General features: G+C 39.3%; 1 pseudogene; it reads left to right on the top strand.

The window, feature by feature from the left end:
- Positions 1-9,438: 9,438 nt before the first annotated feature.
- On the top strand, positions 9,439-9,556 carry LOC126199904 (5S ribosomal RNA; annotated as a pseudogene).
- Positions 9,557-9,761: the final 205 nt, after the last annotated feature.

Below are 9,761 nucleotides of genomic sequence, written 5' to 3'. Positions count from 1 at the left end.
GTGGGGAGCATGGGGGCTATGTAAGTAGGCTGTTTAGGTTTTTTTATTGGTAACGCCACCTCTGTATAAAAATCACTGGCTGTGCTGTGTGCAGTCTGTGTCTAGTTTGCATTGTTGTCTGCCATTGTAGTGTTAGGCAGCTGGCTGTGAACAGCGCGTAGCGTTGCGCAGTTGGAGGTGAGCCGCCAGCAGTGGTGGATGTGGGGAGAGAGATGGCGGAGTTTTGAAATTTGTCATGAACTGCTCTATATATATATATATATATATATATATATATATATATATATATATATATATCAATTCATGACAACCATCTTTACAAATTTCCTTTTTCTAGCGGACACACGTCCAGATCGTCCGCTTAACCTCTCAAAACTCTGGTCTCTCCACATCCACCACTGCTGGCCGCTCACCTCCAACTGCCCAACGCACAAGTTGTTCAGATCAAACTGCCCAACACTACAATAGCGAATATTCCAACAATGAGTCCAACCAGCCACAGATAGCATACAGCACACTCAGTGATTTTCATACAGAGCGCTACGTGGCGTTGCCAACATAAAAACCTAAACAGCCTACTTACAAAGTTATTAGTAAAAACTTATTAATTTCCACACACTTTGCTTTCTTTCATTCACAACTGCAATGTAAAGTACTAATTTGGGGTAACTCAGTGGATTTATGTATCATTTTCAAGTGGTAGAAGAAAGCAGTTACAAGTACTCCGTCAGTCAAACAAGTTTCGAGTCTGAATTAGTAAGAAAGATGGAAAAGTTAAGATGGTGGTTTTAATGCTTCAGCATGACCAACACCCACTTGAGTATATCACACAGATCTTTCACAAAACCATACGTAAATGCCAAACAAATCCTTCACACTGGTCGGCAATAGGAAACATTGTTTAGCAGGCGCTGAGCTAAGTGCGTCTATGCCAAGACCAAGACACGCCCCCCAGGCTACGCGCCCATAACGCCCCCTGGGCAACGTGCATATAGGCCGTCGACGCTGACCGAGCTGTCTCAGTCTCTTAATCTCAGTACTTCACTAGGTCGCATCGAGACTCAGTTCGCATTGCACCTCAATACGTCGCTCTGTGCTCTAGTCTTCCACAGTGATAGTCGTCGCGTCGCACCTTAGGAACGTCAGCCATTGTTAGTCATTGTATATAGTTGTGATATGGGCACGGACAAGATTCAGGAATTAGTACACGTTATTTGATTGCTATTAACCATAGACCTTCAGATTGTACCTCACTGAGTTAAGTACTCAATTCGTTCCTGTAATAAAGTGTGTCCTAACCACGTGTGCATCCTGTGTTGTAGTGAGAGGAAACCGGCCATCCGCATATCATACCATCCTCCGCTCATCCAGCCAGGAACCGCAACACATCACAAAAGGGCACAGCCACAACAGTATTGATAACACCAAGTCTCGTATTCCTTGAGTATTTTTTTTCCAGAAAAGAACTATTCGCGTTTTGCTTTTCAATAAAGTCGCGGCAGCCTTCCCTGTGCCGTTGATTTTGTTCCGGAACCAAGGTATGCAGGGCTACCTTTGCATATGCTTTCCTCTTGTCCAAAACATCTCTTTCGAACAACTGGTTTAGAGAATTAGCTCCGTGGCGTGAAGCAACATCGCTGACACAGTACGGCCGCTCGTCCCCGCTACTTGACACTGAATGCTAGCAACTGACTGGTCGAATGCTGTTTACAGTTGTTAATTCATGATGCCACTGTAGTCAAGGCAATGACGTCATTTATACGCTCGGACTAAAATGAATCTAGGTACGTTTTCGACGCACAGTGTATCTTTGATTAAGAATCAAGACAAGGCTGCAAAAATCATTTTAAAGAATTTAAGATAATGACCGCGGCCTAATATGTATATCTACGAGGGCTATTCCGAAAGTAAGGTCCGATAGGTCGCGAAATGGAAACCACGGTAAAAATCAAAAATGTTTTATTTGCAACAGTTAGATACACCTTGCAGCTACTTATCTCCATAGTCGCCGACCCGACTTAGACGTGTATCGTAGCGTTGTACCAACTTTCCCATACCCTCGCTATAGAAGGCAGCCGCCAGTGCTCTCCGCCAATTCTCTACGCTGGCCTACGGCTCGTTGTCTTGTGCCGAAATGTTGTCTTCATAACCAGCGGTTCATGGGACCTGAGCTGAAACTCAGAGGGAGACAATTACGGGCTGTATTGTGGGTAATCTCACATTTCCATTTGAAAACGATGCAGGAGCATCTTCATTGCCCCTGCAGAATGCGGCTGAGAATTGTCTTGAAGACGAAACAGCACGACAGTTATGTAATGTTAGCTGCATAGCTTCAGGGGAAATTTCTCACCAGGCCCCCGTACTTGGCGGCAGACACTATTTTCTAGACATCTTTACGCACTCACTGCGAGCTCAGAAATGAGAAGAGCGACGTGATGCTAACTGGGGTTATACTAGAGACACTACCCAACGCATCTGTGCAAAGCTTTATCGGATTTTCATAGTCGTTTCCATTTCGTGACCGATCGGACCTTACTTTCGGAATAGCCCTCGTATAATTCTTTAGTATATGCTAAAGAAAACATAAAAGAATTTTTACTTAAATTTTCGATATCCGTGTCCACAACACTAAAAGTAATAGTAATGTATATCTTCTGTGTTCAACGTTAACACAGAAGAGCCGTAAGTGGCTAAGTTTAAAACTCTATAAAAAACTCTCAAAAATGCTAAGAGATCTACCCCTGAATAACTTTAGGCACATCGTAGAAATGTTGTTCAAAGCGTACTACTCAACTGATGACTTCCTTAACAGCGACACATACGAGATATGCAATAAGCAGTCGATTCGTACCCTACGCACTATTCCTATATGTGATAATATTACATCAGCGTTGATTATATACACTGTTTTGTACATGTATACTTCAGTTAAAATATAATTACATACGATACTACTGTATGCATGTACATTATACTAGCTATTTGGAAATTTGTGGTAAGATCTTATGGGACCAACCTGCTGAGGTCATCGGTCCCTAAGCTTACACACTACTTAACCTACTCTAATTTGGGTGCGACGAATTAACATTGTGGTGAACGGCATATATCGAATACGAGAATCGGACGTTCCGTGTTACGAACGCATCTCTGTGTCCTACCGAACCAAATATTTGTTTTATGGATTCTTTGTGAAGGAAATGGAGAGACCGGACGTGTGAGAGGAGGAGAGAGATTGTATTGTTCTGAGACGCCATTACGGTATACAGTAAATGTTCAGATAGTTTTTTGCACAAAATAAAATCCAATAACTAATATCAAGTATTCAAGATGCTTGTATCTCCATACCGAAAGTAGTTAATTATCAAGGTACAGATTTTACGAGACGTAGATCACTCGGGGGTGAAGTTTGGAACGTTAGCGCGAACCTGAATTTTCCAGGGTCAGAATTCGTCGAGAAATTATCTCCGAATTAATAAACTTTAACCTGCTAAATTGTTGGACCTATCATCCAGACTCTTCAAACAACATAGTACACAGTTGTGCCGAATGATCTGCGTAGCGAGTAAAGATTTTAGAGATTTCAGGTGGACCAGATAACGTCGAGGAACTACCGCGAGATCGCCGCTGCGGAATACATCTCTTGCTCTCCTGTGATACCTAAAACGAAATATTTATATTTTCCAGGATTTCAGGAGAGCAAAGATAAAATGAAAAAGAAACTAAGCTAAACCAATAATAAAAATAAAGCACACATAAAGAATATTTATTTATAATAATAAATAAATAAAGAATATTTTTAACAAACTAACCAATAATAATATATTAAATGACATTGTAAAGTACCATTGCATGTAATGTAAAACTATTATTATTTTAGCATAGACCCTACATATTACTTGTTTTGTACGTGCATATTTATGTTGTTGTTGTTGCTGTGGCCTTCAGTCCGAAGACTGGTTCGATGCGGCTCTCCATGCTACTCTATCCCGTGCGACCCTTTTCATCTCTGAATAATTACTTGAACTTACATCTTTCTGAATCTGTTTACTGTATACATCTCTTGGTCTCCCTCTAGAATTTCCTCCCCCCACCCCACCTCACAGACACACACACTTCCCTCCGGTACTAAATTATGATGCCTCAGAATGTGTGCTATCCACCGATACCTTCTTTAGGTCAAGTTGTATCACAAATTTCTTGTCTTTCCAGTTGTATTCAATACCTCCTCATTAGTTACGTGATCGACCCATCTAATCTTCAGCATTATTCTGTAGCACCACATTTCGAAAACTTCTAATATCTTCCTATCTAAACTGTCTATCGTTCATGTTTCACTTGCATACACGGCTACATTCCAGAAAAATATCTTCAGATAATATTTCCTAACACTTAAATCTATGTTCGATGTTAACAAATGTCTTTTCTTCAGAAATGATTTTTTTGCCATTGGCAGTATACATTTTATATACTCTATACTTCCGACAGCATTGGTTATTTTGCTGCCCAAACAGGAAAACTCATCGACTGCTTTAAATGTCTCATTTCCTAATCTAAGTCCCTGATTTAATTTGACTACTTTCCATTATCCTTGTTTTCCTTTTGCTGACGTTCATCTTATATCCTTCTTTCAAGACACTGTCCATTCCGTTCAGTTGCTTTTCCATGTCATTTTCTATCTCTGACAGAATTACAATGTCATCAGCACATCTCAAAGTTTTTATTTCTTCTCCCTGAACATTAATTCGTACTCCAAATTTTTCTTTTGTTTCCTTTACTGCTGGCTCAATATACAGATTGAATAACATCGGTGACAGGCTACAGTTCTGTCTCACTCCCTTCTCAACCACTGCTTTCCTTTCGTGTTCCTCGTCTCTCATAACTGCCATCTGGTTTCTGCACAAATTGCAAATAGCCTTTCGCTTCCTGTATCTTACGCCTACCACCTTCAGAATTTCAAAGAGAGTATTCCAGTCAACATTATCAAATGCTTTGTCTAAGTCTACAAATGCTAAAAACGTACGTTTGTTTTCTCTTAACCTATCTTCCATCATAAGTCATAGGGTTCAGTATTCGCTCGGGTGTTCCTACATTTCTCCAAATCCACACTGATCTTGCCCGAGGTCGGCTTCTACCAGCTTTTCTATTCATCTGTCATATTTATATTATGTAATTACTAATGAATAGTTTAATGCACTGAACATACTGATGAAGCTAGTTGAGTGGAAAACCATACCGAAAGGCAGATAAAGGTACTGTTCTACTGAATTCACTTAATAGCTAAACGATCAAGTGAGCTGAGGAGCAGCTATGAGGGGAAAAAACCTGTCTTACAGTAAGGATGATGTACTTCCTTTTATTTTTCTTCTGCTGACTAGGGTAGTCCCTGTTTGTCTACCTCATTCCGTCGATGCACTGGATCAACTGTTGTCCCATCTCTTGGGTTGTCGTCCGGGTAGTAGTTTTTCTTTTGACCATCCATGTTCACAAATTTTAGCTAGTCTTGTGGGGTCCATCCTTTCCACATAATCTGTAAGTAGGCTGTTTAGGTTTTTTTTATTGGTAACGCCACCTCTGTATAAAAATCACTGGCTGCGCTGTGTGCAGTCTGTGTCTAGTTTGCATTGTTGTCTGCCATTGTAGTGTTAGGCAGCTGGCTGTGAACAGCGCGTAGCGTTGCGCAGTTGGAGGTGAGCCGCCAGCAGTGGTGGATGTGGGGAGAGAGATGGCGGAGTTTTGAAATTTGTCATGAACTGCTCTATATATATATATATATATATATATATATATATATATATATATATATGATGATATCAAGGTAAATATATTGTTTGTTCTCTAAAAAAAAAAAGAGGCCATTAACCTCGCTTCTGATATTCCTTTGTAGAGAGCATCGCAAAAACGACACGGTCGAACTTGAAAACATATGATTACACTGTGGAGCTCTTAATTTATGATATTTACAGAAATGCCTAATGAAATGACGAGAAATATTTTTACATCTGCACACCTGATTATGACAAGAGTCTTTCTACGAGAGTTGAGAGATTTTCTGTACTACCTTATGAAATGCCATATGGCTAGTGAATGACGTTTCACGCCTTGCTTTGCTCATTTCGTTTAATATCTAGTTTCTAGCTGCACTGCAGCATTGGTTAAAATAAAATTTTATAGATGTACTAATACAAATATTTTCTGTCTACAGATCGAGTAAATAATATTTTTTTCAAAAAAAAAAAAATGAGGGAGCACAAAAAGACATTTACCTTCACAGGAACTGCAATCATAGTTTTCTTTTCAAGTACTTGTTAATTTCTTTTGTAGAATAAATTGTGATGCATCACTCTAGTGTTAAGATGTGACATAGGTATTAGACATGGCCATTTTTAGTGTAATACTTTTTCTGCTTGAACTTTGTCATGTTTAGGTATAAGTTATGCTGTTTGCCAGGCGTAGTGCTACTGAATTTTAATTTGTGTTACTCTGCTAAGCCAGATTTATTTTTCTTGTTTGCTGCACATTGCCTTGTATTAGTCATAATATTGCAATTGCTTCGCTAATTTCTAAAATGCTGCTTCCTTTGCAAATCTGCACTTTTTTGTCATTGCTGTTTGCGTTAATTGTTTTATGTGCTGCTGCATTGCCTCGTCCCTTAGTTTAGCATCTGAGCTCAGTAGATTTAAGTTAGCTTAAGAGGGGGTAGACTATATAAGAAACTAGTTGTGATGAATGGAAAGAAATGCATTGAAGGTATATGAAAACGTTTGGGCCAAAATGAGTATTGTACAATGATCCGTAATTATTTTGAAAGAAATATGAACAGAGTAGAGAAAGCAGGTATTGATAGGACTTTTTGGAAATAATGAGGAACGAAGGGAGATCTCCGAGAAGTAAAGAAAGTTTTGTTTGCAAAATACTGCAGTAAAAGAAACCCTGTCCTTTCCTTGTGTTATCCCACTATGTGTTTGTGTTCCCTTGTGTATTTGTGTACTTCCTGTCTTTAGTTGTTTATCTGATAAGACCTATGTTGTAGAATTTTTCTAATACCATGTTATTTACTTTGTAAAGATGTTTAAACATTATTTGTTCTGTTTTGTTTTAATGCTCATGTGTGAAGTTGATGTTTCAAAATTTATTCTGATCTTTTATGTATCTACTTATCTCATAATTCCTGTAACATTGATGTATATGTTTATTTCTGTTCTGTTGTAAAACCTGTACTACAAATGTTATCTGTATTGTTATGTTCTTTAATGATGTATTTTGTACCTTTGTAATTGTATTCTCATGTTATAATATTGTATTTGACACCAGTTCTTCAAATTAAGTATCATTTCACTGCACACGTTTCTGTTGGTCATAGTATATGGACAATATGTGAGAAGTAGGGACTGTTAGTGTTTGTATGTGTGTTAATAATTCAGCAAGGGACTGGATAACAGCATTGCTGGTTCTAAGGACAATTCCAAAAACTTTGTGAGTGCACAAGTGGTGGTTATGGACTTGCTATATTAGCCGCAAGACTCTTCATAGGTGATTGTGCACCTGCACAGTCACAACAGATGGCTGCTGGCCATCTCTACAAGGACTACAGTGGGTCTGCATCTTTGATGGCCCACCAGTACCATTATCTCTACAAGGACTACAGTGGGTCTACATCTTTGATGGCCCACCAGTACCATTATTTCTACAAGGACTGCAGTGGGTCTGCACCTCTGGTGGCCTACCAATACGTAATTTCTACCAGGACTACATACATCTTTGATGATCCATCAATACCATTATTTCTACAAGGACTGCAGTGGGTCTGCATCTTTGGTGGCCCACCAATACCGTAATCTCTACCAGGACTACAGTGGGTCTGCTCTGTGATGACCTACCCACCAATACTCTTCAAAACTTCGACTGACTCCGCTGTGGGTTTGCTCTGTTGTGGCCCATTACCTGTCAGCATGTCAAGAGTCAGCACTGTATTTCCATTGGAAGGACAACACTACTTCTTCAAGACTGCATGGAAATCCACTACTTCCGTGTGCATTTTCTTTTACTGCTCAGACTTTGAGAAAAACACTGATATTTAACTGTGATGAACGATTAGGACTGTCTTTATGGACTGTGAGAAAGTTTAGCTTTTGACCAACATTGTATCAATAAGTGTGTGCATTTGATTTCTTTGTTATTGTAATTATGAAAAATTTTTTCAAATCTGTATTGGCCACTGCCCAAACCAATTTGTAAAAATTTTTGTGGGGAGCATGGGGGCTATGTAAGTAGGCTGTTTAGGTTTTTTTATTGGTAACGCCACCTCTGTATAAAAATCACTGGCTGTGCTGTGTGCAGTCTGTGTCTAGTTTGCATTGTTGTCTGCCATTGTAGTGTTAGGCAGCTGGCTGTGAACAGCGCGTAGCGTTGCGCAGTTGGAGGTGAGCCGCCAGCAGTGGTGGATGTGGGGAGAGAGATGGCGGAGTTTTGAAATTTGTCATGAACTGCTCTATATATATATATATATATATATATATATATATATATATATATATATATATATATATATGATATCAAGGTAAATACATTGTTTGTTCTCTATTAATATCTTTCATTTGCTAACTATCCCTATCAGTAGTTAGTGCCTTCCATAGTTTGAATCTTTTATTTAGCTGGCAGTAGTGGCGCTTGCTGTATTGGAGTAGTGGGAGTAACCAAGATTTTTGTGAGGTAAGTGATTTGTGAAAAGTACAGGTTAATGTTAGTCAGGGCCATTCTCTTGTAGAGATTATTTAAAGTCAGTTTGCGTTGCGCTAAAAATATTGTGTGTCAGTTTAAGCACAGTCTTGTAAAATTGTTCAATGGGGACGTTTCAAATCCTTCCAATTTCTTTTTCTTGTCTTAACCCACTTATTTCTATTTGGCGTTCCACGCTGTTCCCTTATCGAAACATTTGTTATTTTGTCCCACATAGTTATTCCTTGGAACTGTCATAGTACCTTTATTTCCATTGCCCTTAGCTTTTTTTTATTTTCGTCTTTTTGTTTCTGCTACATATGTCGAAACAGGAAGCACCGTTGTTTTATGTATATTTTTCCCCCCATCACCTGACATAAATTTGTTTCTGCGTATAGTATTTTGCCCACATAGGCCACCCTTAGTGCCTTTGTCACCTGATTTTTCACTTCCATGATTAAATCTTTATAGTTGGTGATAGCAGTCCCTAGACAATTAAAGCTCATCACTGGTTCCATTGACAAATCATCTACTTCTAATTTAGATCGTACAGGTGCTTTTGATATTACCATACTTAAAGTTTTTTTTTTAGATGAGATTTGCATGTTATATTGCTCTTTTAATACACTGGTGGAGTGACTTTTAAAAATAATTCTCATTATGTGCTATCAGTAGAGCATCAATAGCTCAACATATAATATATATTACTTTATTTCCCATTTTGCCAACGGCCTTACCGCAGTGGTAAAACCGGTTTCCGTCAGATCACCGAAGTTAGGCGCTGTCGGGCTCGGCTAGCACTTGGATGGGTGACCATCCGGTCTGCCGAGCGCTGTTGGCAAGCGAGTTGCACTCAGCCCTTGTGAGGCAAAATGAGGAGCTACTTGATTGTGAAATAGCGGCTCCGGTCTCGGAAACTTGACATACTGAGGCATACTGAGGAGCTACTTGATTGAGAAGTAGCGGCTCTGGTCTCGGAAACTGACATACTGAGGCAAACTGAGGAGCTACTTGATTGAGAAGTAACGGCCCCAGTCTCGGAAACT

Source organism: Schistocerca nitens, chromosome 8, assembly GCF_023898315.1.
Source record: "Schistocerca nitens isolate TAMUIC-IGC-003100 chromosome 8, iqSchNite1.1, whole genome shotgun sequence".
Classification (NCBI taxonomy): Eukaryota; Metazoa; Arthropoda; class Insecta; order Orthoptera; family Acrididae; genus Schistocerca; species Schistocerca nitens.
This window is presented reverse-complemented; position numbering and strand designations above follow the sequence as displayed.